This window comes from Sinocyclocheilus rhinocerous, unplaced genomic scaffold, assembly GCF_001515625.1.
Source record: "Sinocyclocheilus rhinocerous isolate Xijiao unplaced genomic scaffold, SAMN03320098_v1.1 scaffold61, whole genome shotgun sequence".
Classification (NCBI taxonomy): domain Eukaryota; kingdom Metazoa; phylum Chordata; class Actinopteri; order Cypriniformes; family Cyprinidae; genus Sinocyclocheilus; species Sinocyclocheilus rhinocerous.
Window position 1 is genome coordinate 2,088,455 of NW_015640445.1, and position 7,363 is coordinate 2,095,817.

At 38.8% G+C, this 7,363-nt stretch overlaps 1 long non-coding RNA gene across 1 annotated transcript in view; it reads left to right on the top strand.

The window, feature by feature from the left end:
* The first annotated feature begins 3,355 nt into the window (after positions 1-3,355).
* Positions 3,356-7,363, top strand: part of LOC107752764 (uncharacterized) — a 12,075-nt gene continuing 8,067 nt past the window's right edge. Inside the window, exons 1-2 of the long non-coding RNA XR_001641384.1 lie at positions 3,356-3,417; positions 3,498-3,507. This is a non-coding gene — a long non-coding RNA (uncharacterized LOC107752764). The remainder of the gene's footprint in view (positions 3,418-3,497; positions 3,508-7,363) is intronic.

Genomic DNA, 7,363 nt, shown 5'->3' on the forward strand with positions numbered 1-7,363 from the left:
ACCTTATTTATAGCTAAATTATAGCTTTACATCTCACAATGTGACTTTATATTTATTAACTGTGAATATTTCTTACAATTGCAACTTTTTCTTGGACTCACAAATGTGGCTTTATATCTCATAATTGCGACTATATCTCACAATTATGACTTAATGTCTTACAATTATGACTTTACATCTGACTATCGCTATATTATTTCTTGTATCTGCAACTATAACAACTTCGCTATCGCTATATTATTTCTTGTAACTGCAACATACAGTTGCAATTTTTAACTTTGTTCCCTACAATTATGAATTTACATCTTACAATTAAGACAATGTGACTATATTTAATAATTGCAACTTTTTCCGCATAACTGCAAATTTATATCTCACAATTATGACTATTTCTCAGAAGTTTGAATGGCAGTTTATAAATCATAACCGCAACTATATTCACAATATGACACAGTTATGCTAATGAACAACATTACTTGGCATAACTGTTTATTTTGATTATCGATTTTAGTAAATGTAACTATTTGTTGAAGTTTGGTATCTTTAATTATTTTGCCATTGCAGATTTAAAAAATATATATTTTTCCAGCTAAAGCCACTTCATGTCATGCTGAAAAACACTTAGTGGTGAAATTACTTTCATTATCATTTTTTTTGTTCTTGTCGGATGGGCCTAGTATGATTGCGATGTGTAAAATATCTTCACAGGTTTTACATAGCATTGTATAATCTAACTTTCACAAGCTGCTTTATGCGGTTCTTGTCCTTTACCCACAGTTTTTAACCACGGAGGTCTGGTGATGGTTCAGAGCAGCGATCTTCCCCTCTCTTCTTTCTCCGTATCTTTCCACACGCCAGAGCTTTCAGAGCTTTCAGGATTCTGCACGGCAGATGGGTGCCTTGCTTTTACATCTCACTTGAGGGATGAAAAAAACAGTGCAATCTGCGACCCACAATGCAGCATCAGCGGAGCCGCGCAAACGAAACAGGGAATCGATGCAAGGGCACAGCCCAGATTCTTAACAATCCCTTTGAATCCCCACTTCCCCCTGCCCGGCCCTTCAAAGTGTGCCCAATGTTTTATTTATCCGACAGAGGAAGGAAATAAAGAGCCCGGCACAACAGAGTACCCCTTCTGTTTCCTGAAAAAGTCGGCCGTTATCGAGAATGAGGGGAGGGACGGTGGGGATTCGCACATGTTTTTGAGAAAGAACTACAAATCCCAACAGGCTCGGTGGTGGAAACGGACCAGCTGTCCACAGTTTTGCAGATCAGATCCCGTTGTCTTGATTATGAAATCACAAAATAATGAGGAGTAAAGTGCAGGCATGAGTGTTTTCTCCTTTGTTCTTGCTTTTGACAGAAGTTATTTTTCTCCCGTTGCCTCCAAGCTGTGGTCTGCGGTTGCCAATGTTTGGTGCAGGACTGCATTTGTTCCCGCAGACAGAAGAGAAGGCTCGTGGCCTTGCCCTGTTTAAAGCTGTCATCCAACTCCCGCCTTGTGTTTTATTCAATTTTGACTGCGGCCCATACGCCTCCCATACCAACTGTCATCATCAAAATTGCAAAAGTCCAAAGCAATTAGACTTTTTGGAGACTCTCGGTTAACTTCTGTTGTGTTCTCGCATTATATTAGACAGATAGTTGCACTACTTTATGAAAAAAAAAACCTGAATCTTCTTGCAAAGGCAGTTTTTGAGTATTGCTCTTGCAAAGTTTCATAGATGACACAATCGCAATCTGCCTAGTCTGGATCTGGGCTGCATTTGCCAAAAGCATTGTACGCCTAAGTAGATGGTAGAACCGTTGGCACCGATGGTCTCTACGAACAATTTAGGTTCATGATGCTTCTGGGAAACGCAGCCCGAACTGGTACGATTTCATTTGGACTAAAGTAAAATAGCATAAATTTTAGACTGAAGTCGAACTTTTAGAGTCAATTCAAATGCACTTACCGATGCACTCATCTATGGTTGAGCAGAAGCACCAACCACGACTTCCTAAAAGCTTTCAGAGTTGACTTCCATAATGACTGGCTAATTTTTTTAGTTTGTAGACAAATATGAACTTTTTACGACACAGCAAATGAGCAAATCACAGCAGGCACTGAAAGCAGGCAGCATTGTCAAAAAAGATTTAGATATGAACAAAAAAGCTGACAGTGTTAATATGGAACCAAAAAGAGGAGCGCAACCTGGCATTCACTCAAATTTTGCACCTGCACCTTAATAAATGGAGCTCTCCTGTGTGCCTCTCTGGCTTTCTCTGACTACATCTCTCATTTCTATTCAGCAAAAGCTCTCGTTCTGTCCTACACCCAGGCTCTGGGCGACATTTTTGGGGAGTTTCTTCTGCTCGGTGTACTGTGCGTGCTTTAATTTGGGCCTGTCCCTGAGGAAGCGCAACAATGAAGTGGACCTGTTTGGGAACGCGGTGCCAAGATTGGGGGATGACACAGCGAGGAGTTAGAGACACCTGGTCCGCCTGAAGGGCAAGCGGAAAACTTCTTCCCCCTTTCCCTCGCTCTGAGAAAACAGCTGCTGATCAGCATCTCGCAGCCATCTTACCATACTGGCTCAACCCAGGCCATCAATCAGCCAACACCTCCTGGGTGAAAGAGAGAGAGTGAGCAATGAGCAATACCTCATTTGTTTTGGCATAGATGCTTGGTATACTTTCACATGAGTCTCACGTCATTTTGATTGGTTTCAGTTTATGACTCATATTGAAGACCCCTTCAAATCATTTGATGTGCAGTTCTCTCGTGTTGACGGGGTTGGTCAGGACCAGACCAAAAAAAATAAAAAATTATTAGTGCTGTCAAACGATTAATTGTGAAGTTTTTGTTTACATAATACAGGTGCATCTGAATAAATTAGAATGTCGTGGAAAAGTTCATTTATTAATCGCAATTAATCGTTTGACAGCACTATAATTTATATATCTTATTTGTTTATATAAACAACTTTACATCTCACAATGTGACTATTTAATCATTGTGACTATTTCACACAATGGCGACCTTTTCTTGGGGTTGAACTGTCTCACAAATATGGCTTTATATTTCACAATTATGACTTTATGTCTTACAATTACGACTACATCTCACTGTCGCAATATTATTTCTTATAACTGCAACTTTATAATTCAAGTAACTCCAACTTTGTACCTCATAACGTGCACACACACACACATGGAATTACCATTTATTTTTATATTTTCAGTTGTATTTTTTAATTTTTTAGTTTTTTTTATTTTTATTTTGTTTTACTTTTATCAATTTTTATTTTTATATTACTATTTAGGTTTAACTTATTTTTTATTTAGTTTTAGTTTTTATTTATTAAGACTTAGACATTTTTGTGCTTCAAATTAAACTTCTTTCAGTTAGTTGCCAAGGCAACATTTCTATTTTTAGTTTGAATTTATTGTTATCTAATATTTATAATTTATTTTATTCCAGATTTTTCTCTTTCAAGTAACAGTTTTAGTTTCAGTTTAGTTTTAGTTTAATAACTGGAAAACCGGCAATTATTCACAAGCTACATAAATACTACATTTTTTTTTTAATCAATACTTTATCAAAACACTCTACATTAAAAAGTATATGAGATATTAGTGCATCTCACATCATGGTATGTCAAAAAAAACGTCAAAGGGTCTCAGGATGGTGTATTATTTCTAGTGAATTTTTCTAGTCGAAGCAAGCATGCTAGTGGACTAGCTTCATGCTAAATGGGCTGATATGGCCCACAACCCCAAACACAAAGCCAAGAATTCAGCATGCTAAGACTCACATGTAAATTCAAATAGTATGTCACAAAAAAAAAAAAAACTTTTTGTTTATACTTCGTTAATTTGTAGTCTAAGTCTGTGAATTGGGATGCAGTCAGTCACCAACTCCTAGTCATGTTGTGCCATTCAGGCTTCTTTCCACCTGCGTGTGCTTTAGAACTTTCTGTTCTCCGTGTAAGTGTGCTAAAAGAGGGAACCCTCTAAACGTCTGTCTGTCTTTCCTCTCCTCTGACGTGTTGAATAATGGAAAGTTGCAGGAGGAGCGCTCGTAGGCAGAGCCGGTGACATACGGACCCAGACACGTACTCCGGCACACAACTTGGTCAGCACAGATGAGTTGTGGGAAAACAAGCAGCTGCGGGAGGAAGAATGGACCATAAGGCTCGACCGCTTGCCAAATTTCATCATCTATTATGGATTGCCTGAGAAGCGTACTCCACTGCGACCGGGGGCATGTCTGAATCACATGCAATCGCAAATCTGCACCGAGTGCACAGATATTGGAGATATGCTCTGAGCCTGCCTGGCTTTATGGAATTTAACATGTTACTACAGAATTAAAGGATTTAGATGGTTGAAATGTCTTGTATTGAAATACCCCTGCAATTTCAAATCAGATATAACACAGATTTACTGACTTACTGAGAGATTTATTGCCTGTTTGCTCAGAATGATAAGTAGAGGATAAATCTGATCAATTTATTAAACGATAAAGTATAATAAAAAGCATCAGAGCAAATACAAATTGACAACAAGCCATACATTGGTGCTTAGAGCCCTTTAAAAAGATGCAAAGCAGAATTTATATGATACACAATGTAGCGTTTTTGTTTGTTTGTTTGTTTTTTTATAATCCTGAAAGAAATACGCCTGTCCTTTGCACCCTTACAAAAAGTACTGATAATGTCAGAAGGTAATGAGTCATGGTACTTTTATATAGGCTACATGACAGATATGATCAATGACAAATATGAGCAAAAAAAAAAAAAACAGTTTATAACATTTGCCACGTTCTTGGAAAGGTACTCTGTTTTACCTGAATTCAAAAATATTACATTTTTAATTATATTTCATTTTCAAGAAATAATATGAAGTTAATAACTCTAAAAATGTCATGTAGAGTAACCATCAAGTAAAAAGTTTAATAACATTTTCCTTACACCTTGAACACACATTCTTTTTATGTAATAAGGTTTTAAGTTGTACTATGATATTTTCATAGAGGTATTCAAGTCAATGTATGAATTTACAATATACCATGATGCTAAATGAATACACTCTTGATTATTTACCGTATGTGGAACCCCAAGATACTTAAAAAAAAAAACAGTGCAACTAGAAGAATCAGTTCAACTATGATAAAACCAAAGTACATTTTCAGAAAAAAATACCATACCACTTTTTTGTTAGTGCCAAGAGTATTGCATTACATGAAAAGTCTATATCTCTAAAGTAAGGCAGATATATCCCTACAGTTCATTATCAACGCCGCTCAAGCTTTCTCGTAAGAAGCAGAACTGAAGCAGTGTCGAGAGTTTCTATATCTTTTCTGAGGGACCACTTTGGCAGGCACCATCTCCACACAGCAGTCAATTGCCTTGTAAATTACAGGGCCGGGGTAATAAAAACTGATTTGTATATCACCAGGAGTGGAGAGTGTGTCTGTCTTGTAAATTTAATTAAACAGCAGGTGCAAAATCAGGTCATATGGCTTTGATGTGCCCCATGTGAGAATGACAACCAGACAAAGATTCTAATATGGGCAGCATTTACATATTTTTGCATGGGCGCTTGTACATTGGAACAGCCATCACCTTGTAGTGCATCAAATCCCCCCACCCCAAAAATCAAACAGGATTCAAATGAACCGTCACCTCTAATTTTAATAGCTCTGCACCAAAATAAACGTTTAAGCTCTTTACAACAGCTTTAATGTTGCATAAATGCTCCTATTATGGTTGGCTTACCCAGCTCATCGAATACGTAAAACTAGGGGAAAAACTTGGTATCGAATGCCGATTCCTCTCAAGCATGCAAAGCAGTGAAGCTAGAAATCATCCTCTTATTGGACGATGTGACCTGTGACATCAGCCCCGCCTCTGTCCCCACAGGACCCCGTTAATTTGATTTGACTTGCAAGAGGTGTCAGAGTCTGACCTGATGGCAACACCCATCTTGTGTTTTTACTTTCTACTTTCTTGCCTTTTTTCTAGAGGAGGTGCTGGATAATTACCACCTAGGATGTTGCCATCTGTGCCGCCTTTTCACGGTCTGTTAACTTGCCTCTCAAAAACTTTTCTGGTGGCAGAGGCCACACATGTAAGAGAGTGCACATTCAAGCATCATTAAATCCTATGCTAAAGAGGATAGACTCTACTTATGGCTCAGAGCAGTGTCACGCCGCCCCAAAATAGGCCGTTAGAAAATCAAGTCCCAAAAACGTTATAAATTCAATTGGGGTCATGTTAGCGCAATCCGGTCCAGATCGCGCTGGCACACGCTTTCTTTCCAAAGTCAGTCTGACCTTATCCACCTTATGTCCAGGTAGGCACAAATGTGCGGAATAAATATTGATTTCCGAGTGCCGTGACTTTATTGCTCTGTCTCTTAGATCGAGTCTGACCCGAGCGCCGACAATAGCGGCGTATTGTTGTGGTGGAAATCCTTTATTAACAAGCTGTCGGGTGTTTGTACTGACAGATTCTTTGTGAAAGCCTCACTTAGGAAACCACGGTGTCAAGCTGAGCAAGTTTTTAATGAGAAATGCCAAGCAAAACACGGCACGCTGCTGCAGGAGCGAGGAGGGGTACAGGTGCATGGCTGGAAGCGGTGGATGGCTCAATAGCCAAGAGAGAACATATCTGTGTTCAGGATCTCCTCTGATTATTGCCACACATCAGAGAAATGAAGCAACATCAACACAGGTGCGCGGCTGAGGGTTATGGGAGCCCGTTTGACACGTTTCACGAAAGCTCGCGCTGTTTTATTGCTTGGGATGCTCGCTGCGCCACGCAAAAATCCAGCAGCGGTACATTATTTGATATGAAGCAGTTCATCAAAACTATGATACAAAAAAGGAAATGTTACACCGGAGAAATGTTGATTGCTTTAAAGAGAAACAGCCTTTCTGCTCGGAAGGAACCATTTAGATCAAGTGACACTTTTAGTTGATGTAGTTGATAAAGCCAAACAGCGACAATTAACCCTTTGTTAAGCTCTGCCGCCTCTGGTTACTGATGTTAAAGGGATAGTTCACCCAAAAATGAAAATTTGATGTCTATCTGCTTACCCCCAGGGCATCCAAGATGTAGGTGACTGTTTCTTCAGTAGAACACAAACGAAGATTTTTAACACAAACCGTTGCAGTCTGTCAGTCTTATAATGGAGGTGAATGGGAATCACGGCTTTGAGAGTAAAAAAAAAAACATACACAAACAAAACCAAATTAAACCCTGCATCTCGTGACGATACATTGATGTATAAAGACACGAAACGATCGGTCTGTGCAAGAAACTGAACAGTATTTATATCGTTTTTTACCTCTGATTCACGCAATGTCCGAACTGTT